This window comes from Carassius auratus, chromosome 20, assembly GCF_003368295.1.
Source record: "Carassius auratus strain Wakin chromosome 20, ASM336829v1, whole genome shotgun sequence".
NCBI classification, from domain to species: Eukaryota; Metazoa; Chordata; class Actinopteri; order Cypriniformes; family Cyprinidae; genus Carassius; species Carassius auratus.
This window is the reverse complement of record NC_039262.1, coordinates 16,736,307-16,761,858: the sequence shown is the minus strand read 5'-3', so window position 1 is coordinate 16,761,858 and position 25,552 is coordinate 16,736,307. Positions and strand designations below refer to the sequence as shown.

Sequence of the window (25,552 nt, the reverse complement as noted above, 5' to 3'; positions counted from 1 at the left end):
TCGTTTATATGGGCTTTAGCATATCTGGGCACATAATCAAAGATCTTCCGTCTCCGTCTCATGCTGACGTCATATTCAGTGGTCGTTCGGCATCATCTCAGAACACTGCGCGCTCAACAGAAGTGGCTGGCTTACGTTTTATTTTAGACTTGCTTCAAGGCATATCTTCAATGACTGGACAACCATCGTCGTCTTCATGGACAAATGCAAGTTTTCTAATAGCTGGGTTAACGACCGGTAGTACCGAGGTCCCGTTCAAACCCGGTTCTTGACGCATACAACGCTATGATTTCCGCGAAGCAGAAAACGAGTACGGAATCTCAAAATCCAGTCATGTAAATGAAACTTACATTTTAATATGGACAGTCATGGAATTTGTGAAAGCATAAATTAATCAAATCAAATCTCCATATGGACCAGTATCTGTAAATGTTAAGCCGCAAAAGTTGTTTGAAATATGAATCCGTGTTCTGCGCGTCTCTGTGTGAATTAATGAATGACAGAGACGTGCAGGTTTATTTACTACATAGACTGAAGCGCATGACGCTTGCATTAATTTCAGCATCTGTTGTCTTCTCCTGTCAAAATAATCGAGTTAATTTAGAATTATTCATTTTCATTTTCGAAAAAGCAGAAGACATACCGGTTTCTCCGGTAGTGGGCGGAGCTAATGGGCAAATAGAAATTTCAAAATGATAAATATGCATTCATTAGGCCTAAAAGAAAATTTTTACATAAGGGCATTGTGCTAGAAATATTACTATTAGGGCTGCAACTAACGATTATTTTGATAATCGATGAATCTGTCGATTATTTTTACGATTAATCGATTAATCGGATTATGTACTTATATTTTAGTTTTTTCCATTTTTTCCCCAAGTAAATTATTAATAAAGGGTCTTTATCATTCAGCATAGACTTTTAAGAGATTTTAACCATTTTGCATTGTCATATCCTCATCAAAAATATACCTGGAGTTGTTTTATTATGTTAGTAATCCTTTGTCGAACTCTTCTGCAATCAAAACACTGACCCATACTCTAGCAAAATTCACAAGGAGATTTCAAATATTGTTTTCACCATGGCAGTCCTTAGAGCTCCTAAAGTAGTTTAACATCCCAAACAAAGCTTAAGGAATCTTTGAGAACATATTTTCACGAAGTATAAGGATAAAACAGAATAAAATTGCAGTGCATTGTATTTTATTATTTACTGGGAAAAAGCTTTATAGCTTATGCTGTGAAATTGTAAACAATCCTTCGAAAAAAAGTGCCAATGGCATGAAACCTGAATGGAACTCACAATTTAAAGTAAAATCCATCAGAAGGTTGTCCAGAAAAAAAAAAAATTGGGACACACACAAAAAACCTGCTGTGTGAAAAAAGGCAGTGAATACTTAGAAAAGAAGTGCATTTTAAATATACTCAAACATTTACCTCTCTCATTCAGTCATAATTAGGCTGCAAGCCTGAATTATGAACTGGTAAACGACAAACTGATCACATAACATGTTTGTAAAGCTTTAAATGTTTACTGTTAAAAAGCAATGTTATCAGCTTTTACGACTAAACTTTTGCAAACAACCTTGTACTGGAGAATCTGCACAAATAAAATTCTTAGGGGCCGTTCACATATCGCACCTAAAAACGCGTGGAAAACGCTAGTCGCGCCGCTTTCTCCTTCTTTCCAAAGCGCTCGGGCAGAAGCGCCCCTGGGGCGTCTGCCTTTGCTAAGCAACCATGACGTGCTCTCTCCATGACGTGCCCTCTCCATGAAGACCCGGAAATTTCAGCAAAGGATAAATGGATGCGGTGTGGACGCGCCTGGAAAAACGAGCGCATCGCACCGCGTGCGTGTCGCGACCGCGTCGCTTCCATTATGAGAGTGCATACTGCGCGCCTACATAGGAAATAACGAACTTGAGCACGCAAAAGACACGATATGTGAACGGCCCCTTAAACAGTTCAGTAGTGCAGAGTTTACAGGTTACTCTTCATTTTGAAGGCTCAAAGTAAAGTACTCCCACTTCCCGCTGAATGCTGCAGAGACGCTGTTCGGGAAGCACGTGACATAAAACGAGGCCAGCTATTGGCTAATCGCTACTTCACCTGCTGTACTGGCTGAGTAAAACCTCCGGTGGCTCATTACTGCCACACTTTGGTCACTGCAGATTTGAAATATGCACGAAATGAGCCGCTTATGGCAAATAAAATTTATTTAGCGACGAATCGATTACTAAATTAGTTGACAACTATTTTAATAATCGATTTTAATCGATTAAATCGATTCGTTGTTTCAGCTCTAATTACTATTATTTAGTAAAACGTATGTGATACTGCTACCACTGTTGCAAAAAAATAAAAAACTTTATTTAAAAAAAAAATAAATCTCAATATTTCTCCCATGTTTTAATTTTAATAGCAAATCCCCTTTATTTACCAAACATAAAATGTGTTTAAATTTGATAAATTAAAAGACAAATTAAATTTGGGTGAAACTTGTTTACTGTTTTTCATAATTATATAACTTGTAGAAAAACTTTAAACACAATTCTAAATAAGTATAAAGAATGGCATTGGTTTTATTTTTAGTGCTAAAAAGTGTTTTTTTTTTTATTAGCAAATTTTTGTGTTTTGCTTTGGTACCAAAATTGGTACCGAGAACCGTGGATTTTCACTGGTATCGGTACCGAATACTGAAATATTGGTACCGTGACAACACTAACAGGCAGGCTTATTGTTCGGTCTATCCATTTTCTCCATTGCACATTTTATGGTATTTGTTTTATTTTTATTTACTAAGTGAAATAAATGTGCAATATGCTGTCAACATCAGTCTCTAAATCTATTATTTTTTGTATGTTATATATGTCAAAATCTGTGTAAATAATAGAAAGGTCGCTGATTAACACTTGCAATTCAGTGTCGTGATGGTTTTAAAAAATATTCTGAAGGTAGTGAAAAAGGTATTAAAAAGTAGTAAATTTAACTTAAGGATTGCTGTATATACCCTGCCTCCCCCACCGTGCTCGAAAACCCCCCTGTTGTGATCTATAGCATTGATTAGACCGGCCCGTATCCATACAGTCAGTCGCTGGCACAGATCCCTGTCAGCCATCTCAATATATTCAATCAATCCGGCTGGGGCCACATTTGTGCTGCGGTTGTAAACTTTAGAGGCCTTGTAACATCCGTACGTCACGTCTAATTACAATAGCGTAAAAAGAGCGTAACTACGTGTTTTACATTTCCAGTAGATAAACGAAACTAATCCACCAGTTATACTAGTGATTCAGTCGAAATACGTTATTGCAAAATGAGCGATGCACCAAAATAAAATTTTGAGCCGAAATGCTATTAATCATTTTTATTGAGCTGAAAGTTTTTAGTAATCAAATTTGGTTATTTGAACTGTCCCTGCTGTTCAAGGTGTCGTGTTCTCCAGTAGATTAATGAAACCAGCCATATTAAAGTTCTTTGGCAGCAAATCGTCTCCTGATATTTCAGCTGAAAAAAAGAAAATAAAAGAAATGGTGGTGAAAAATTTTTACTTCGAAATTTCTAGTAAATTTCACACAAATAGTTACAAAGAAATAATAAGTAAAACATTAAAACATTACATTTTGAAGTAGAAAAACTGAAAAGTATTTTCTTATACTTCAGTAAACTTAAAGCTGCAGTCCATAACTTTTCGTGCTCTAGCGGTCAATAAACAGAATTGCGTGCATCTTGTGGATGAACATTGTAGCCGGAGCTACTTCTCGAATCACGCAGGTACTGGGCTACTCCGCAGAGCTGCCAATCTGAACCAGTTTAAAACAGTCCGAATATAAACTCTGATTATTTGGAAAATGGATTCATGATGTACTCGCTTAATATATACATTTTGAACAGAATTTTTCGAGACACTGGCTGAAGCTTTAACTTTAGTTGACTTTGATGTTTTATGTTTTAGTTGACTTTTAGTTTTGTTTGATGTTTTAGTTGACTTTCAGTTGACTACTGACATGTTTACCCGTTGTGTGGATGAAATAGAGTCTGAAACAGTCAAAACTCGCTGTCAGAGACTTGCTAATTAAATCATTGTTTCAGACAAATTACTTTTAACACTCAAAACTATTTAGTCTGAAACCAAAACTGCTTTTTGTGCAGAATATTTTTTGGTTTGCGTCACTAAGCAAAATATTTTTGTTCCAGAGAGCCGCGGAGTTGTTCTTTTTCTTGTCTAAAAGTGTTATGCGACTTCTAACAAGCGACATATTTTTACATTTCCATATCGTTGACTTATTCATGGGTTACTGTGGAAGAGAAAGTCCTAGAATACGAACAGACGGTCGCAAGCTGTAGCTTTGAGCCTCTTGAGGTCTATTTACGAACTGTGGGACACACACACACACTCCTGTGACAATTACAATAAAAGTGATAACACTTGCTTTAAGTTTCACACTGAGAGTCGACATATCACACACTCTGATAGGAATTTCCCAAGTGAGTGTGTGTGAGTCAGGAACTGCTGATGGCCGAGTTGTATCACGCTCACAAAGACTGGTCATTTGATCTCACAGTTGAGTTCACTTCCTATGTCCTTTTCTGTGGAAAGGTGAGCTGTGTCGGAGTGGCCACATGAACACAAAAGCGGCTCTCGTTTCATTACCATTTCAGCCTGTACAGTTAGCAAGTCAATGTGAACTCTGTTACGCACAGTGCCTTTTGCCAAAGGACGCAAAAATTCGCTTCCCATCATCCTCCTCCCTCCACCTTCACTCTTTCTCTATCCCCCCTCCTGATTGAGGACTGGGGGAGTCTCTTGTTAAACATGAGGTGGATGTTTTGTGTCGCTGACATTCATTCATCACGTCCTTTTTAGGCAAATGACTTAGGGATGAAGACTTTCTCTTCTCCCCTGCAGTCTCTCTTTCACTCTCTCTCCCCCTCGGTCCCTCCTTTTCTTTTTAAGTGGGACAGAGGAATGTACAGTTAGTGCTGTCTCACTGAGCCCACTCGGTGATTCCTACCCAAAGAATGTGCTTATGCAGGCTTTGCTGCTCTAAAGGATTTTAATTCGCTTCCTGTGGGTCTGGAAGATGTAGATATAAAGTGAAAAGCAGGATTTTTCTTTTTTGTGTGTGTCTTTTGACTGTTTATTGTATTTTGATATCTGTATGTCAATTGACAACATCCATTGTTTGTGAAGCAGATTTAAAATTAGTAATGTGAGAAATTAAATACAGTAAACGTGTAGTGAAAAAATAAATCAAAGCATCTTATTTTCATATCTTATTTTATTTATATTAAAATACATACATGTATTTACATATAAATATGCATAATGTTTTTAATTTTGCTGTTCGAAAGCGTGGAACTAATCTTTTACTAAAGCTATATTTATTTTGATCATAAAACTACAAATCTGAATTTTCAACATATGATCCTTCACAAATCATTTTAATATGCTCATTTGGGGATCAAGAAACTTTTATTGTTCATTTTGAAAACAGTTGCACTGCTTAACGGAACTGTGTTGTGTGTGCGCGTATATATATAAAAAATACCAAGTCACCAGGTCAATATTGTTCATTTAAAGTTTAAATCTGAGACGAGTTTAGTCTCACTTCCTTTTTCGGAAACCTAATGGCCAAATAAAAAGCATGTTAAAATCATTGTGTTTTCCAATTTTCTTAGTTTTATATTGCCAGAAAACCCATCTGAAACATATCATGAATATTCATGGTATGCACAGCCCAACATGCCAATAAACCAAACCGTTTTTTTTTTTTTTTGGTTTTAGGCCTCCTAAGCCTCTTCTCCAGCTTTCATCTGTTTTTCTTTTCTTGATATAATTCTCCCATCTCTTCTGAACAGAAATACTGCTTTGAAGTTTTAAGACAAACTTGTTTCACTAGAGGAGTCATTTTGTAACTTTTTTCCCATGAAATACCTTACTCAAGCCTCTTTTAACCACTGAGAATGTGCACTCCTCAAATTTCTCTCTCTCTTTCTCTCTCCGTGTCCTCCTTGCGTTCACAGGAACCTGTTTTTACCTCGTTTGATCTGTTTTAAAACAGGAGAGAGCAAATGATCAGAGGAAGATGCAGTAGGTGAGAGGTGATTACCGTATCGCACGCATCGCACCGCTCCGGAAGGCGGTGTTTGTTTTTGATCACTTCCGATTAGAGCCTACGAAACCCAACTTTCAGCTCTGCCTGGTTTTGTGAACAAGTAAAAGAGCCGAAAAACAATAATGAGTCAACAGAGAGGGGGGAGAGAGTTACAGAGACAGAGAGGCTTTTTTGTCTGGCTCATGTGGGGGCTGTTTGTCACTGAGATTGACCAATCAGAACGCGGCTGTGAGGTCATCAGCATGTGGTTCACTGCCCCTCAATGGACTGACTGAGGTGGAATTAAAAAATGTTTACGGGAATCCAGAGAGCAAAGGGAGCGAGTGAGAAACAAAACACTGAGAGAAAGAGAGAGGTAGATTTGGGGGGTGGGCACTCCTGGTGCTTTGTCCCTTCAGTGTTTTTAAATTTATTATGAAGTACCTAATGAGCAGACTAAAGATTACCAAGCGTGCTATTGTCTTATTTGTTCAGGCACCGCAATTCTTTGTTGTGTGCGTATACATGTGATAATGAGCTGACATTTTTAATTAACCAAAAAAGAAACATTAAAACCCCGGGTGAGAGGAAACTTTGCAGGAGCGGATTGTTCTCTGCTTAGTTCACCATCAAAATTTGAGTCAGAGTTCAGTTCAGTCCTAATTCGCCCGTTTGCTTGAGTGACAGAGCGAGTCACCCAGTTCGGCCTTTGCTGTCATCATTTTTAAAGATCACATCGCCAACGACTGTGCTTTCCATCTTCATTTAAAGCTATAGTTCAACCAAAAAAGAAAAAATAAACCATTTATTTGACTTCATGTCATTCTAAACTTGTGTGACTTTCATTTTCCTGTGAAAATGTCTTGTGGGTTTTTTTTTGTTTTTGTTTTTTTTGTCCATTTACTCAAAAGTAAAAGGGGTCCAATGTTGTCCATAGAAGTATGAAAGTCATAGAGGTTTGGAAAAATATGAAGGTGACTAAATGAGGAAAGAAGTTTCAATTTCAATCTGAGTCTCAATTTGAATAGAGTTATGTCTTCATTTAATATGATAGTTTACCCACAAATGTAAAATGAAACCATTTATTCACCCTGATGTCATTCCAAACATCTGTGACTTTCTTTATCTGTGTAACCCAAAAGAAGATATATATATATATATATATATATATATATATATATATATATATATATATATATATATATATATATATATATATATATATATATATATATTTTTTTTTTTTTTTTTTTTTTTTTTTTTTTTTCTCGATAGATTGAAAGTCAGTGTGGCATCCCAATGGTAGAATGAAAGTCATGCAGGTTTGGAACATCGTTAACAAGGGTAAACAAGAACAGAAGTTGAATTTTTAGGTGAATTTGAACACTTTGAAACATTCAGAACAAACTTGAGTCTCAGAAATCAGTTCAATCCAAATTGACCCATTTTGGCCTTTACTGTCACAGTTTTATTTTTTAAATCAATAACTGTATTTTGACCTTCATTTAAAGTAGTAGTTCACCCAAAATGACTCACCTTCATGCTTTTCTGAGTTTGTATGACTTTCATTTTCCTTTGAAACACACACACACACACACACACACACACACTCTCATACACATTGAAAGTCAGTAGGGTCCAATGTTGTCTGCAGAAGGATGAAAGTCATACAGATTTAAGATGACAATTTTCATGTTTAGGTAAGCTATCCTTTTAAGACTGGAAAAATATGCACAGCCAATTTACAGTATTGTCTAAATCCAACAGGGGGACGAGATGTGCTTAATTAATGGCCGTTTGGAGAGGTAAAGAGGTAAAGTAGAACGGATGAGAGTAAAACGTGACCTCTTGAAAGCTTCAGCTCTGATCTGCATACGGTGAAACCTCTGGGCTTGACAGTCGCTCCCTCTCCCCCTGCAGGATTTGGCCACATGGACTTCATTACCCTAAATCGATCTGACAAAACAAAGACCCTAAGAGTATTGATCAGAGCATACATATATGAGAGAGCTGATGCATGTGAGAAACGAAAGAAAGAGAGAAGAAAGAAAGGATTAATTCTTGGGTAGTGAACTGGGGAAAGACCAAAAAATAGACCTTTGTAGCCAGGTTACAGTTCAATCTAAATTTTGGGTGGTCTGTACCAGACATACCAGGATTACTGTGGACCACGAGATCCGGCGTGCTCTCATTAGCGTCTGTGTGTATGTGCACCTGTTAATGTTGCGTTAAATCGCTGTAAAAATCTTAGTTTCAGCACCACAATGTTTCTTTAGTCAGCTGGTTTCAAGGTTTGGTGCGGCGGGGGGGAGGCCTGGACCCCGTCCAGTGTGACTTCAGCCCTTTCCACAGATATTTTTAGAGAAGTGCTTTGCTCTAACATAAGCTGTATTTTCAAAGAATAAAGAATGACATCAGACACGACTCAAGCTGTGTTCGATGGTTATCATTGGCTGCTTATGAGCTGGATTGTAGTTTTGGCAAAGCTTAAGCAGGGATAAACAATAAGGATTTTTTTCTCATGGCCCAGTCTGGCCAGTAGATCAGATTCGCACTCATCCTGCCAACATTTTCACAAGGCCCCATCACAAATTCTGTTTTTAGCTTGTTTAAAAACAGCAGTGTTAAAAAAATAGTTAAATATAATAAGAGAATTATAAGAAGAAATGTATATAATATCAAAATATAATATTAAATAGATAATGAGCAACAAATGTAGTATATAAATTGTTTAATTTTTAATGAAAATTGGAAAAACATGGAAAAACCTACATATTTAAATGTGCTTGAAAATATGCATGTAACATATAAAATTGATTATAATTAAATGTAAATATACTATAAAATATTATATAAATTATACATTTAAATCTAAAATATATTAATAGATTAAATAAATATAATTTATTAGAATTAAATATAAATAAACATAATATAAGTATGACTTAGACATGTAAAATATATTTTTGTTAAATATATTTATTTCATTTAACACTATAGTTATAAAAAATATTACTCATTTGTTTATTATTTTAAATTATTCTAATTTGCGTGAGACTATCACAAGCAATAGCATTACCTGTTTTAATTTAACATTTATTTAAATGTGTTAGAAAAATCTTATTATAAAATACAATATTATAATTAAAGTGAAATATTGATATAAAATACAATACATTATAATAAAAATAAATGAATATGTAATGTACATTTAAAAAAATACATTTTATACAATATTATTAATGCTAATATAAAACATTATGTAAAATATTTAATCATTTTAAATATAATTATACAAAAAATACTATTTTAATACTATAAAAATTACTATTTTTGTGTTATATTTTTTATTAATAAAAAGTTGACATTTAAGAGTACAACAAACATGTTCAGTACACAACCTGTTATCGGAACACTAAGCAAACACAATCACAAGTCATTCTGTCCCTCTCTATTTGTTGTTCTCTCACGTGCACACGTAAGCCCCTTTTGACTTTGGGGGATTATTATTGGGTGCTTTGGTGTCAAGGCAACTGTCTGATTCCATTCTCTCAGGCTTTTTGTTATCAGAGGTCAGGTGACCCAAAAACTCTGTTGTCTCTAATTTTGCGCACAACTTTATTTCTCACACGCATGCTTTCAAACGCTCTACGCAAGTTCATACGGGATGCCCTAGTTTCCGTCGCAATGATGGATTCTGTCCCACTGTGCTGACCATATTGGATAGAGGGGAGGGGTAGAGAGAGGAGAGGAGAGAAACAGAGGAGAAAAAGAGGAAAAATGGGTGTGGTTTGAGTTTTCATACTCAGAGGATTATTGATCGTTGAACAGAAGGCATTTTAGACATCATTTACGCAGTAATGGTGTTTAACCACAGGAAACAGGTAATTATGTGGCGTGTATGCTAATCATAGCATGTTTTTGCGGTGAGACTAAGAGATCTCCATCGGATCGCGACTCTTGCTCTGTTTCTGAGCATGTTTGTGCAGCACTGGCTGTAAAAGGCTGTTTTTGTGTCATCAAAGGCTGACCGCTGCTAAACAGAGCCCGGGGTTCAGAAGCCCACTGCTCACGATCTCTCCCACACACACACACTGGTCAGGGCCGCTGACCTCTACGTGCCTGGAGTTTGCGGTTGGGTGCTGCAGCGCTGGGAGATTGCGGGGGCGGCTGAACTACACTGAAGTCTGGTTTCAATCATCAGGCCGAGACAGGGGCTTTTGGGGGAGATGATGATTGAGAGATATGAAGGTTTGATCCAAATGCTGGAGTGTAATGGAGAGAACAGTGAAGATTTAGGGATGGGTCAAGATGGTCAATTAGTATATATATACACATAGTTTGCATATGTTTGAATGTAATGCAAAGCAAATGATTACATTATAGAAATCAATTATATTCTAGACAATTATAGAAATAAGCAATCCTGAATGTGAAAACACAGCTAAAGTAATTTTTTTCATGATTTACTGTTTTCTACGTAAAATCATCCTTCAGAAGATAAAGAACATTCTTGAAAACAACAACCTTGATATATTTTTATATTGACTAATAGTAAGACCATGTCAAAGATTTAAATCATAACGAAATTAATGGTTGAAATCAAATTTTGAGGCTTGTTGTCTTTTGATTCTGAGACTTTAGCCTGGATTTCACAGAGAGGGTCACATATACATGTAGCATATTATATAGCATACTATCAATTGCTTAACTAGTTTTTTGACTAGTTTTTTTTTTTTACAACTGAACTATTTTTATTAGGTTATGTTCCACATTTCTAGTTAAAAGAAAGAACACAGTTCAGACAGAAAAAATGGATAGAAACAAATGACTGGATTTAATGTTTTTCTTGTTGATTTTAGATGGTGGTTGTGAATTTATGAATCCTGTTAGTGTGTCACAGTTACATGGAAAGGCCAATTATGATGTCATCAATACCATCCCGGTGATTCACAGTGCTCATAAACAAAACACCACAATGCTAAAACAGCCCACTGAATGGAGCAATGCTTTCCTCCATTCGTGTGTGTGTGTGTGTGTGTGTGTGTGTGTAGATGCGCTCCTATGGCCGTGGTCTATTTCATGCTCTGCCAAATCTCTCCTTCTCCCATCCTGCAGAGGGAAGATACGGGACACACATTTTTAGCGTACAGTTGTGTGTGTGTGTGCCTGGCAGGAGCTCTTTTAATGCTTTATTAGTGTTTATGTTGCCTTGACTTGTGGCATGAAGAATGCGAGTCGACGCACTTCAAATACACACACATTCCAGCGAACCCAGCAGACGTTACCCCATCTCCGTCTCGCCGCCCGTCCCAAAACAGCTTCCCCCTCACCCCTAATCTGGCTGGTATTTGTGTTATTCTAATCTTCATCCATAAAGGGTTACAGACGAAAACGTAATTGTGCATGAGTGTGGGAGCTATTATTCGATGATGGTAAATGACGGGTTAATCCCATCCTAATGGCATCTGACAACAACACTGGATTTCCGTTTTGCACATATGCATGTGTGTGTGTATATATGGAGGTATAATGCCATCAGAGCCCACCGCTTGACAGCTGTAAGTACCCCTTACCCTCAAGCCCCCCGACAATCAGGATAAGCCTAGATCGGTATGTCTCAGACAAATGCATCATTTTCCCTCCTCTGTCTGAGTGTGTGTGTTTTTACAGGAGATAGGATAGCCTACATCAGAGAGGGGACAGCTGGACAGGCATGTGTCCATCTCTGCTTCAATACGAATGCTCTCATCCCATTATTATTACACTCTTCCTCTCATTCCCCTTCTCCTCACACCTCTGCTTCTGCTATCAGCTCGCTCACTGATTTAGGTGTGTCAGCAGCTAAGCGAGGGGAGAGAGTGTGAAGTGGAATTCTTGCGTTTTCCCGTAAGATGGAGGGATATATTTGGATCGGGGTAAAGCTAGCATGACCTCAATACAGGACAATGGATTGCAGTTGTGCCCGATATGGGTCCGCTTTTTTAAACGCACACACGCACAACAGGAGAGGAAGGAATGGCGATTAAATATGATTTCTCTGGTATTTAATGAGAAAAGACATAGCTGGCACAGGAGTTAGCGGGTGCAGGAGGTGATAATTGGACCGGCTCATGTGACTTCTGTTCTCCAGCTTAAAGCTGTAGTTCACCCAAAAATCATTTAGTTAATCTGGTCACAGTCCAAAACTGTGTTGTGAATGCAAAAGGAGCTGTTAAGCAGAATAGACAAGCAAGCTCTTTACAATGAAAGTGGATGGTGGTTTGTAATGTCACACATCGAAAAGCACAAAACTATCAGAAAAGTATCAGTGTAGTTCATACTAATGTACTGTAGCTGTATTCTGTCTAAATTTGGAAATCATTTAATATCTTCTTTGTTGCATGTTGTTACATCCAGTATTTAAAGGTGCATGTTGCCATGGCCTGAATTTAAGACGGACATGTTTGAATTGCATATCAAATTGGATTACAGCTTTAACATAAACAATCTAATAAACATGATTCATATTTGGCAGTCATACATAAAATAGATAAGAAACATGTTTCTTTTCTGAAATAGTACTAATAAAGTGCATGTGCTTTACTAGAGTGACCATGTTTGTATTTATCATCAATAAATCTAATTTCAGTCTTATACAGTACATTTTTATTATATAATTCTTGCTTGTTCCACAGCAAGTCACATTTGAACTATATTTATTAAATATTTACCCTTATTATTTTGTTCTGTTTTCTTCTTATCTTTGGTAATCCCATAATATTCTCTTTCTTCCTGTTTTTATATCTTGAAGTCTTGACTATATATATCTTGAACTCTGTAGACTATATATACTGTGTATATATATATATATATATATATATATATATATATATATATATTAGGGGTGTAACGATACGCGTATTCGTATTGAACCATTCGGTACGAGGCTTTCGGTTCGGTACGCGGTACGCATTATGTACCGAACGGTTCGTTGGACTAATTAATTATATTTGGAAAATAAAGAAAAAATTGTGAAATATAATGATATGCGTTCAACAAGGTAGCCCAATAACCCAAACGACGTAACAGGCAACGCCCCTGACACCCCCGAACAAGAAAAAAAAAACACCAGCTTATATGTTTATGTTAGGCTACTCAGGTCAGGCGCTCGCTCACTCAGTACGCGCTGAAGGCTCGTTGCAAAATGGCCAATGCGTTTAACAGACCACAAATAGAAGATCCTCCAATAACCAACAGGTCTGGTGTTTGGGTGCACTTTACCAATCGATCGGGGCATCCAAACAAGCACGGTAATCAAAATGGACTAGTACTGTACTGTGTCGGAATTTCCTGAGCAGTACGATTCAATTAACAGGCCTGCACGTTATAGAAGAACTGTTATAAATAGAACGTATGCACGGGCAGTTTTGAAAACTCCACCTACTTTGCTCTTGGCATAGTGCAGCGCAAATCGCGTTGTAGCTGAAGGGCAACGCTGAGCCCAGGATCCAGCGCCGCGCGTATCGCGTCCTGTGTGAAAGACCCTTTAGTCATTTTGCAACGAGCCTTCAGCGTGTGCTGAGTGAGCGAGCGCCTATAGTGGAAAACGCATGTTTTAAGAACATTCTTAATGTAATTTAGCCCCGTTACTATATTCCTTCACGAGCCCATTTCAGCCAGACCGTAATTCCTGCTTTGTTCCAAAAAACATAAGCCCTATATAGAACCAATTGAGTAAAAACACACTCAATATAAAGAGTTATAGAGTTCCATATGAAAAGTTACATCTTTGTATTTGTTCATAACTACTACAACAATATAAAATTTTCAATTTTTTTTAATAAGGAGCTGTTTTTGTTTTATACAGTATGCTGCTAAGAAAACACCATAGAAGATGGGTAAAGAATAGATCATTGTTCAATGTAAAAAAAAACAAAAAACATACTTTGTTGCCAATTTGTTCTTTTTGCTGTATCTAAAACGTACCGAACCGAACCGTGACATCAGTGAATCGTACCGAACCGAACCGTGAATTTTGTGAACCATTACACCCCTAATATATATATATATTGCATTCATTAATACCTGTTCTACATTTTCCATACATTTACTTGTTTCCCATTTATCTGTTGATATTCACTATATTTTCTGTCATGAAAACTCAAATAAAAGCCAGTTGTAATTTATATTTTCATAGTTGATTTGAAATAATTATGTCTGACAATAATCACAGTAATTACTATAAACATCTTCCTTTTGAGGTTTCCAAGATGGTCGACAAGTAAACTGAGTTATTTAATTTGTAAGCTGCAAATTTCTTACAGAAAAACAAGACTTAGTATTACTCTTATGGTTTTTGCCATTATAAATCACCATTGACTTTCACTGTACAAAAATGAACAGCTTGGACCTGAATCCGGTTTTCCTCTGGGGGGCTATCTCAATACTTACAGCACTGACATCATCTCGATCTGTCTCTCTCTCTCTCTCTCTTTCTCACTCGTCCCTGTCTGTCTCATCCTGATATTCCCGTCTTTGTGTTGTATTGTCTCACCCTTTCTTTTGAAGCGTCGTTTACTAGTGTACGCTCTCGCGCTTTACACTCAGCCATTCCTCAATGGAGACAAGCTTTTGTGTCTTTTGTTACATTCTCCCATGCCCCATTTCTGAGCCTCACTATTATTCCGCTATCAACTTTCCGTCTTTTATTTTCACGATACTCTATCACCTGTGCGAATTCCAATGATAATACGGCGCCATCCTTCTGCTGCAATGTTAAAACTGGCATATCTGTGCTGGCCGATTGTTGCAACTACGTTATTGCAATGTTTCCCATATGGCCGGAGAGGTGAGAGAGGGCTTCCCTCGAGCGAGATTTATTGGCCCCATATTGATGTCCTTGGGCGTTGCCGATTGATTTGACACGGCCGACATTGTTTAGCGAGCCTTGGGGGAGGTGTTTTGTGGCCGAATGAAACTCTATTCCACCCCTTTGCAAAAACCCTTCCAAGCTGGAGGCCTTGGGGTTGTCAGGGGCGACCAGCACGGAGCTAGGCAACCTGGCCTAATTCGTCCCATTTGGCTGAGCTCGGTTGCGCAGAGACAATTGTTCCTGAGTCAACAGAAAACTAGCCAGGCGCAAACGTGACTGCACAGCCGGAGGAATCTTTGACGTCCACTACAAATCAAAAGCGTATGCTTGTCCGGGAGGATTGTTTGATAGTTTTATCTGCGTGTTACATCTGCACATAGTTATGTAATCTGAGAATTTTGAAATACATCTCTTGCTTATTTTTCTTCTGCTCAGTTGGCGATAATCCTCACACACACACACATACACACACGCACACCTCCCGGCACACATATCAAAGTACTAAGTCCGCCCTTGTCCGCAATACTGTATCCCACTGTCTCCCCAGCTGTCACCGTTCACACACAGAAGCTGACACACTTCTACTAACAGACACCGAAAGCGTTTGTTCTTCCTCTCGCAGCCGATGCGCAAATGTCCACTAAAACAAAAGCACATGTAACTTTATTCCAAACATTTGCTTTTTTGTACTCGCAAAGGCAAATCGCAATGCGTTCACGCTCACACACACTCCTCCACTGCGGGCTTGGTTATCTGGGTCAGTGCCTGTACAAATCTCATTACACTCCAGTCTGCCATCCTGATGCATTATGGTTATTGTAGTTCTGACCCAGTATTAGAAACAACACCTCAGACACACGCATTACTTTATAACTGCATGGGATTCAATTTGCTTTTAGCATTAGTAGTTGGCATACGCCCTTCCTTTGCCTTTAAAAAGGTATCAAGTGTCTCGCAGAGAAGTGTCGATAATGAAAGACGATCCTCCACAGCTCTTTTTTGCACTATGAGCTTATTTGAGACCTCTGGAGGCTCGCTGGAGTCGTGTTTCACACAGTCTGCCTGTATCGTTTGACGCACCTGAGGACAGGTACTTCATTTCCTCACACACCCTGTTCAAAAACATTTTAGCTCTATTTTTTAGTGGCCACAATAGGGCTGGTTCTCTCTGAACTGCAGGATCTAATGGGCATCTGTTATGAACAGGAGGTTATGGATTTCTGCTAGCCGAAAAAAATCAATATCCGCAATTCTGCACCCTCACCACATCCGAGTGTGCGAAATGGCAAAAGTGGTTCGTTCACAATTTTGTTTGCATTGTATTAGGGCCTCGTCGAGACGCTATGCAAATACCAAAATATTGTTCCCTCAGGGTTTCACCGTGATTCTATACAACAGTGGTTTTTGGTTTTGTGTTGCGGTTTGTGTTTTTTGCTTTAGTCTGTTGACACAGACGGTTTTAACAACCTCGGCCTCGGCTGCTGTGTGTCAAATCAAGAGATCAAGGAGAAAGAACCTCTTAAACAAATAACGCCGGGATGCCAACACACATGGCATGCACGCACTATAAATTTAATCAGGGTTTGAGCTCAGATCACTATTATTTTCCCGGGAACTCAAGATTTGAGGAAGTCTAATCCTGCTTTTGTCTTCATTTGTTTGCGTTTTCAATCTGTGCTTTCTAAATACAGATTAAAAGAAGCCGTGAAAACACTCACGGCATGCAGGTACATACACAAATACTGACATGTTTTATAGAACAGGCAGATTATGAAATGCGTTGTAGATTAAAGTGACTGTTTTTACCTCAGGCAGCCAGATATGTTAACATACACACTGCTGTGTTTGTTGAGCAATCTTGGTAAATTACAGTATCATCTGCGTTCAGTGCTGTGAGAGAGAGTGCAGATGTTTGCAATTATTTGCTGTTTGTTATTTCCTGTCAGTCTTTGTGATGCACAATGCAGAGCGTTTACAATGGTCAGCGTTGCTGACCCGAGGGAGTCTTCAATCACTCACACACACATAATCTGAAGCCCGTGTAAACCCCTCCTCCCTCCATCAACATCCAATTAATGATTCCTGTGGCTTACCATCCATTCTACATCAAACTCTGAACACTTGAGAGAGCGTTTGCAGGTTCACAACGTCCCAGAAAATGTAATGTCAGTCTTTAAATTATTTATATACTTCCTTTTTTAAAGGCTGGAAACGGGAAATATCACTGTTTTTATTGTGTTTTACAAGTCCTAAAATGACATGAATAATAACTGTATATTATAAAATAAAATGTTAGATATGTAGAATGTTCTGGGCTTTTCAGCTAGATATTGAGTAAAACATTTTAGCAAATTTTGGGTAAATTTATTCATTCTTTCTTTTTAAATCTAAGTAGTGAAAATAATTTGTTAATGCATGAATCCATGGCAAAAGTCATTGAAATGTTATGGAAATTCATTGGTCAAATGGGGTGCTTTGAGTCAACAATGTCATTTTTTTTTCACCCCCATTTATTTATTTCCTCCTTTGTTGCTTAATAATAAAAGATAGGGATGCACGATATTGGATTTTGGCCGATATTCGATATGCCGATATTTTCAAAATAATTTTGGCCGATGCCGATACCGATATCGATATATATACAAATATATACTGATATATTTAAACTTTAATTTTACTGAAGAGAAATCCATGTATCTCTTCTGTACTGATTCTACCATAAATTTATTATTTTACAAATGTAGACAGACATTCACATCTGAAAAACAGGTCAATTATTTCACTTGGAGAATATCGGTTTGGCTCATCGGCAGAAATATTCATATCGGCCGATACCGATAATGGTCATTTTAAGCTTTTATCGGCCGATACCGATATTGTGCCGATATTATCGTGCATCCCTAATAAAAGAACCTCTATCTGAATTACTACACTAGTCCTCCTGTCTTTGTAACTATCTTCATTCATGATACTGCAGTGCTTTGTGCTGCTTTAATGCAGTAGATCAGTGTTTTCTGTCGTATCACTGTCAGACATGGTTCTCTCGTTGTGTTTCTGATCCTTAAACAGAATGAGGGCTGTGACCACCATATGCATTGAGATGGACATATTGATATTCAGATCAATATGGTTTTTAGTGAACCATCCTTGCTTCAGATCAAAACTACAGTAACCCGACCACATTTAAGAAGCTTCAGCAGAGAAATGCTTTAAAGACAACTTGAAATCAAAACGAAATTTAGTTTAATAAATGTCCCTTAGTCATATTGCACATTAGTATTGAAAAGAAATGTGCACTTTGATCCAATTCTAGGCCTTTTCTACCTTTGAAAAATACCCAATGCCAGGTGCAAAATAATATTAATATCGTAATCTAACATGTTTTCACTTTGCATGACCCAATCAAGTACTAAGAGATATAATCCTCCTCTACATTTTTGCCTGCTGAATGTTCTGTTTCACCCTGAAATACCCTCATTACTGCACTTACATGAATTGTGAATACCCTTTTATGTTATCTTTAAGTATGCTTTCCTGAATCCCTAATAAGAAGACGTATTTCTCACATTTTCATGCTCTATTAAATACGAGTACTTTAAGTGTGGAGTACGTGTAGGAGACATGATAACATACAGGTGGCAGGGGAAGAGGGTTGCAACTGTAATGTCTGTCCATTGACGCGGCAAATTTCGTGACCCAGTCAGCGTCCCCACAGGCAGCGTTGTCACAAAAGCAATTTTCTGGGTTTTCAAACCCAAATAATAGTAATTGTCATGGACATTTGGTCACACATTATAATAGGCTCCATGTTATAGTGCAATTATGGGAGTAAATACAGAATGACAGTCTCAAACAACATGTAATATGGAATTATGTGGTCTGTAATGAATACTATTGCAATAAATTTGCTCAATGTTTGAAATGTTTAAATTAACTCAGAAAAGATGAACCATTTGCTATAAAGGCCCACGATGTGCTTGACAATTAGTCAGAGGTCTTCAGTTTTTTTTTTTACACACATCAGTTTTTGTTTGTATATTCTGTAAAACAAGTTTTTTATGTGTGTGTGAGGACAGACAGCGAAGGAATGCGCTGCCCATTTTGTGTCCTCAGGATCAGGCTGGCTTGGTGCCCCGCCATATGCTGCATGTGTGTGTGCTTTAGCGTGTGTTTATGTGTGTGAGGCTCTGCACATGGTCATAAATCCTCACAGACACCACCAATCTAGCGAAGTCAGAGGTTAAAATGACATGGCACGCATGCGTACATACACAAACATACATTCAAAACTGGAGTTTTGCACTTAAAATTTATGATTGAAAAAGTAACCTAAAGGCCCTTAGTGCTATTATGATGCAGAATGAATAATTGAGTTTGTCTGTGACAAGGATTATCCGCTGAATGCCAGAAAATGATTTTTTTTTTCTCTCACTGCATTCAGTATCACACATTGTATTTGTGCTATTTTGAAAGTGTCTGCTGTATTGCCATTTATGGTTATAAGCCGACAAGTGCTGTGCATGTGAAAAGTGGGGTATAGTTGTATTCTGGGTTTTGTTGGCATGTTTAGCATCCACGTTTTGTACAAAGCATTACTACACACCTTCAAGTGCAAAGCATTTGTCAAAACTCAGCATTTGCATGTAAATCCAAAATATTCAAATGATGACGTCAGACTTGTTAGCAGGGAGTAACCAAATGACCTGTTCAGAAATCTACTGTGGTGCGACCATGGTGCAGTGACGGTATCAGATGGTAGATGGTAATTGGATTACCATATGTTATTTACATGGCACTCATTAGATTAACATAAAGTACTGCCGGGTACTTAAAGAAAAAAACTCACACACACACACACATTAATAGCATGGTACATGGCTCCAGGGATAAACAATTTGTTGAAATTAAAAGAATGAGTTAGAAGCATCTGTAAGAATGTGTCCATATCAATTAAAGTTATAATATACAATAGTGGTCAATAGATATCTGCTTTTTGACAGCCGATGCCGATATCTTGGAAAGCAGGGGGCCCGATAACCGATATAAAGCCGATTATTATTCAAAATCATTTTACAATAAATAAATAAAAAAGGTGTAAAAGAAACATGCTTATACGTTAGATGACAGTATTTTTCACAAATAAATAAATATTTAATAAAAATATAATTAAAAAAGTAAGTAAACACTGTAACCAACAGGGAACTCTTCTGGGACGTTTGTGTGCACTGGGGATCATATTTTTCAAATAAAGCCAGGGTAACCCTCATTTTACAGGCCATATAAACACAGTGAAAATGACATGAATATAAGAGTGGGCAAATACATAAAGTGCAGTATAATTTGAAATAACGGATTTATAGTTTAAAGCATTCAATTCACACGGACTGACCATCACGCAGAGAACACGTGATCATGCTGGTTAAAAATACACACTTCACAAGATCTCACAGCTGGATTCGACACTTTGCAAGATTTGTGAAATTACATGTTCATTAGTCATTCAGAGATTTGTTTAAATTATATAAATGCATATTTGCTTAATGCTGACGGCAAACGAGGAAGTATTATAATGTATGCCTTTATATTACTTATAGGCCTAATATAAAATCAGTCGTTATAATACTTTCTGTATACATTAATTTCTTTGTTGAACCGTTCTATCTGATTATTAAACAGACTGCTATCCATGTTAGACAGAACTGTTAACGACGATGACTACAAAGAGGGAGAGTGTGAGCACTGTGTGCGCTTAGGCGCTGCCGCTCTCAGCGTCATCAAAATAAAAGTCTGGTACGTCAACAAAATAAAAGTCTCGAATACATCGGCCAAACAGAAAAACGTCATCGTCGACCACTAATATACAATACAACTACCATTGATTCTATTTGATTCTATTTTTTTGATGTAGCATTTAATGAAGTTACATTAAATTGTTAGACAATGAAGATATTTTTTTGTTTTATTTTAAGATATTTCATGCATTAAAGCTGTGTAATTTAAATTCTATTGACTTTATTATTTAATTTCATTTGAAAGAAATCTTATTGGAGTTACATTAAATGATGATATACAATATAGCTCCTATTGTTTTTATGAAAGCAAATATTTTAATGACAGCATTATAGTTAGGGACACACGATATTAACTGCCAATATCGGCATCGGCATTATGCATTATCTCGCATGTACTCTGGGTGTGCTAGCGAATAGATCACGTAAACCGTGAGATTAGATCACGTCAGCACTGTGGCTCATTCTTGAAGCAAAGTTTTGCCTGAATGGTGATTGGATTCACTGTTTTGGATGACTGCATTTAAACTGGGAACACGCGTAGAGTAAACTATAACAGCACATGCAGTGGCAGCAGCGGCAGCAGTGTTTCATAATTTTCAGCAAATAATTTTTCTACCGGCAGGAGGTGCTATTAGATTGGGAGAGATAGAGGTTTCTCCAGTAACGGCTGTATACAAAGCAGCGCTGTGCTCACAAATGCTGCTTTATCAGGCATTACATGCAAGATGAAATGAAAATGACATCGAAAATGAAGACAGTCAGTTTCCTTCTGAAATACAGTGATCTAAAAACACCCGCAGCAGTTTATGTTTTTGAAACTTGCAGAGGTCATGTTTATTCAACAGTCAAAGCCTTTTGGAAAATATATTTGTGGCGGTCAGTTTTGAAATAAATCAATCACCACAAATAAATCAATGTATGAAAAGCCATGCAGTTATTTTCAAATCTTCAATGCACTGTCATTATAAAGTAAACTTATTATTGTTCATTTAATTCTAACAATGAGTTTCTGTTAAAAACTAACCAAAATTAACAAATATTTATATATCGGTATTAGCATCAGCTGTCGGAGTTGAAAATGATTGGCATATTGGATATGGGCAAAAATCCAATATCGTGCATGCCTAATTATAGTATTCTGTTAAAAATAAAATGTGTGTTTTTTAATAGTGGAGCCAGTAAAAAAAATCACGTAAAAATGATGAACACTTTCTGTTGAACTGCGAATGAATGTTATTTTTGTTAGTGGCATTTAAATACAGATCACCCAGTTCTGTGGATGAATTAAATAAAGCCTTCTGTTATTCTGACATTACATTAGTGTGAGGCAGAAAATTAGTGTAATGTCACTGTGCTCTATACATGTATTTATCTGAGCATGCATGCGTCATTTAACAGGTTGAGATTGGGCTTAATCAAGCATGAGATTCACCATGTTCTTTTGATCTAAAGTATAAATCTGAACAAATGAGGAAAGAGACAAGAAGATGTTTTAAGAGGGAGCATCATATTCTCTTTCTACGTTTTACTCGCTTTGTTTGAGGGGAAACAGCATGAGGCAAGAAGATACGGTATGTTGATAGTTGTACTTTTGGATCAAAGACTCATGATGATTCACATTAAAGGAGAAACACATAAAAAGCAGCTGTTACTCACCATTATTACATTTTGGCAACTAATAAATAGCCATTGGCTCATTATAGGAGCTACATATTGTTCCAGTTTCCAAAAGAGATAATGAATCCCTTTATGAGCTGAAAAGCTCTAACAGTTTAATGCGCACTTTGGTTTTCAAATTGATTTAGTTCCCATTGGTGCATTTTCTCAGCCTGTGTTTAGGTGTGTTTGTGAATGTGTCTTTTTTTGTGTGTGTGTGTATTTTTGGTGAGGGAAGTGTATACGAGTTAAACTTAAGTTGCCATGTCCACCGAGGGATGTGCCTGAGCGATGTGGCCATTAGAGGAAGCTCGCCCTTAGAAAAGTCATGGAAAAAGGGCAATTATAGGCAGGCGGTACAAAAGACAGCTTTGCTCAGTGCAGAATGGGGTCCTAAGTGCCACATCCATCTGAATTCTTTCACGGGAAGGCTCAGTATGTCTCGGAGACCATGAAACCCCAAACGACGACATTAAGACAGCTATTTTACGCTCTCTCGTGGGGGTGGTGGGCTAAACAAAACTATTTTTCCATTACTTCCCTCATTTATGTCTTGCTGTTACTAAAAGCTTGTACCAGTTGAAGCCGGCTCGTATTAAAATGAACTAAGAGTCCCATTGGGAGGGAATAGCAGGGACGTTTTGAGCGGTAAAGATGTGATGTTGGTGCTGAATGCTAAATGCAAATGGGAAAAAGAGATTGCTTACTGAGCACATCACACCTCTGCTGGCTCATCAAATCAGCACTTCAGCTTCAATGTGTACGCGTGGCCAGGTTTTAATTTGTGCTGTTTTGGGGAAAAAAATAAAATAAAATAACATTCACCATGTCTTATGTCGTTTCAAATTATTATTTTTTCTTTTCTGTCAAGCACAAAATTGTTTTTTTTCTTTTCAGCTCTTGTCATACTACACCAGTTTAAAGGCTTTCAAACCCAACGAGGACAAAAAAAACTCTCCAAAAACAGTAGTTCCAGTCCAATTATTCACTGAAAGTCTAGTGTTGTGTCCATGTCCATAAAGTTGGCTAGTTGAGAGCTTCAGGGAAATGACTGAATAACGACTTTTCAGTCTGTTCATCACATAAAGCTGTTGTGTTTCTTCAGAACAGTTGAAATATAGTACTACACAAGTCATATGTATGATACCTTTTACTGTGCTTTTGTCCTTTTTGGAGCTTGAAAGCCTCTGGTTAAAATACAGTGTGGTTTAGGACAAGAATTGCGTAACAGTTCTTCAAAGATTTGTACTTTAGTGCTCCTCAGAAGAAATAACAGCATACAGGTTTGAAACGAAATGATGGGTGAATAAATACTGAATTGCCTTAAATTTTCAGTTCCCCTTAAAACGGTCTCTTAAAAATCATTCAGGTGATTTTGAAGAGACATAGTGAAGGACAATTGACTCTCGTCTTGCTTCTCAAACACGTCTGTGGTGTCTGATCACCTTCTCGCACATTCTTAGACACGCATGCATGCGCATATCAAGCCTCTTTGCTTGCATTTAGCACTTTGACAAATTAATTCCCATCTCATTGGTCAAGGTGACAGAACATTGATGTTTTTTCTTTAATTGCCTCATATTTAGATTGTATCAGTTCATTTCAGACCTTGTTTGTTCCATGATTTTGTAGCTAAAGGAATGGATGTTTTATGTTGTGCATCCCACATCATCAATACTTAACAAATAACACCACTTCACACTTCAGCACGTACAAGGTTGATGAATATTTTCAGGTCCACATTATAGAATAAAGAATAAAATCTATTTATCCGAATCAATTTGCAGTTTGAAGACTTATATATGCGCTCATTTGCTGAGGGCTTTGAGAAAACACATACAAGCTTCCTCAAACGTAAATAAATGAATTATTTTAAGCAAACTCTGTCTTACATTAAATCACCCTTATAATTAAATCACTTTCCACTGTTTTCACCCAAACCGTGTTTACTTGCGAGACGCGATGAGTAATGTGGCTTTTAGGTGCCGCATTAAGCCGAGTTTGCAGGGACGCGTGAAGAGATTGCGATGAGAAGAAAGACTCAAAGACACTGCTCTCTGTTTTATCCGTTAGAAGAGCAGCACTTGGTAATGGAAGGAGACAGCGTGGTAGACATATAGCGCTCAACAACCACCACCCCCCACCCCTCATGAAAACTGCACGAGAAAATGCAGCTGCAGGCGAAACTGGTGCAGCCATCTAATAAAACGTACTCGGTGCACTTCGTCAAGCTAGGCTGACACACACACTCACACACCACAAGCTAACACCTCACACCTGCCGAGCGGCACATCTTGTGCCATCAGGGCAATCGCTTTACATTAAACGGATTACTCCGTGATGGGTACCATTGCGTCTGGGGCCACGAATTGGAGTCTTTTAATTTTGAAGAACCAAAATTAAACAACATAGGAGACTCTTAAAGCAAGTAACATGCAAGGACGAGAGGACTGCCGATATTAACAATCAGATAAACATAATAATTGCTCACCCCCTTCAGTAGGTCTTTATCTAATAGTCAGTAATAAGGACTCATTGGTTGCCATGTCTAATAATAGTAATTGATTATTTTAACCTACTGTAATACCCTGAGAGGTCCTCACAAAATAAATGGTGATTAACAAGAGTGAAAGGTGTAATTTACCTACGGACCTGCCTAATTGCTATATGGCAAATCAGCGTTGTACCTCGCACATATACGTGAAAGCAAGAAATCACACTTGCAAAAACAACGCAACACATACACAGTGAAAGCAGATGGGCTGAAAGCCACCTATGAGAGTGAAATTCATCTGTGAGGAGGAAATGTAGTCTGTGCTCGATGCTGTGTGTTTCTCTGTGAGAGAAAGGATGGAAATTTCCATGGAGATGGATATTTGGCTTTCGCACCATTTTTATTGACACTGATAGTAGAGAAAGGACGGAAATGTCCAGGGAGTGACTTGAGCTCATCTTTTCCTGTTTGGGCATCATGATTCAATGCGTTACTCCCAGCTTTGTTTTAATAGAGATTTCCTGGTTCAGTTTGATACCAAATTATTTGGACGTATTTTTTTTTTTCTGACATATAAAAGAAAATGCTGTATATTATACTTATATAATTATTGTTTTGTATTTAAGACTGATTAAATCTGCAATTTGTTGGTTTAAATT

At 37.5% G+C, this 25,552-nt stretch overlaps 1 protein-coding gene across 1 annotated transcript in view; it reads left to right on the top strand.

The window, feature by feature from the left end:
* The window catches only part of LOC113121059 (cadherin-2), a 47,152-nt gene that overhangs the window by 3,621 nt on the left and 17,979 nt on the right, over positions 1-25,552 (top strand). The window lies entirely within an intron of this gene.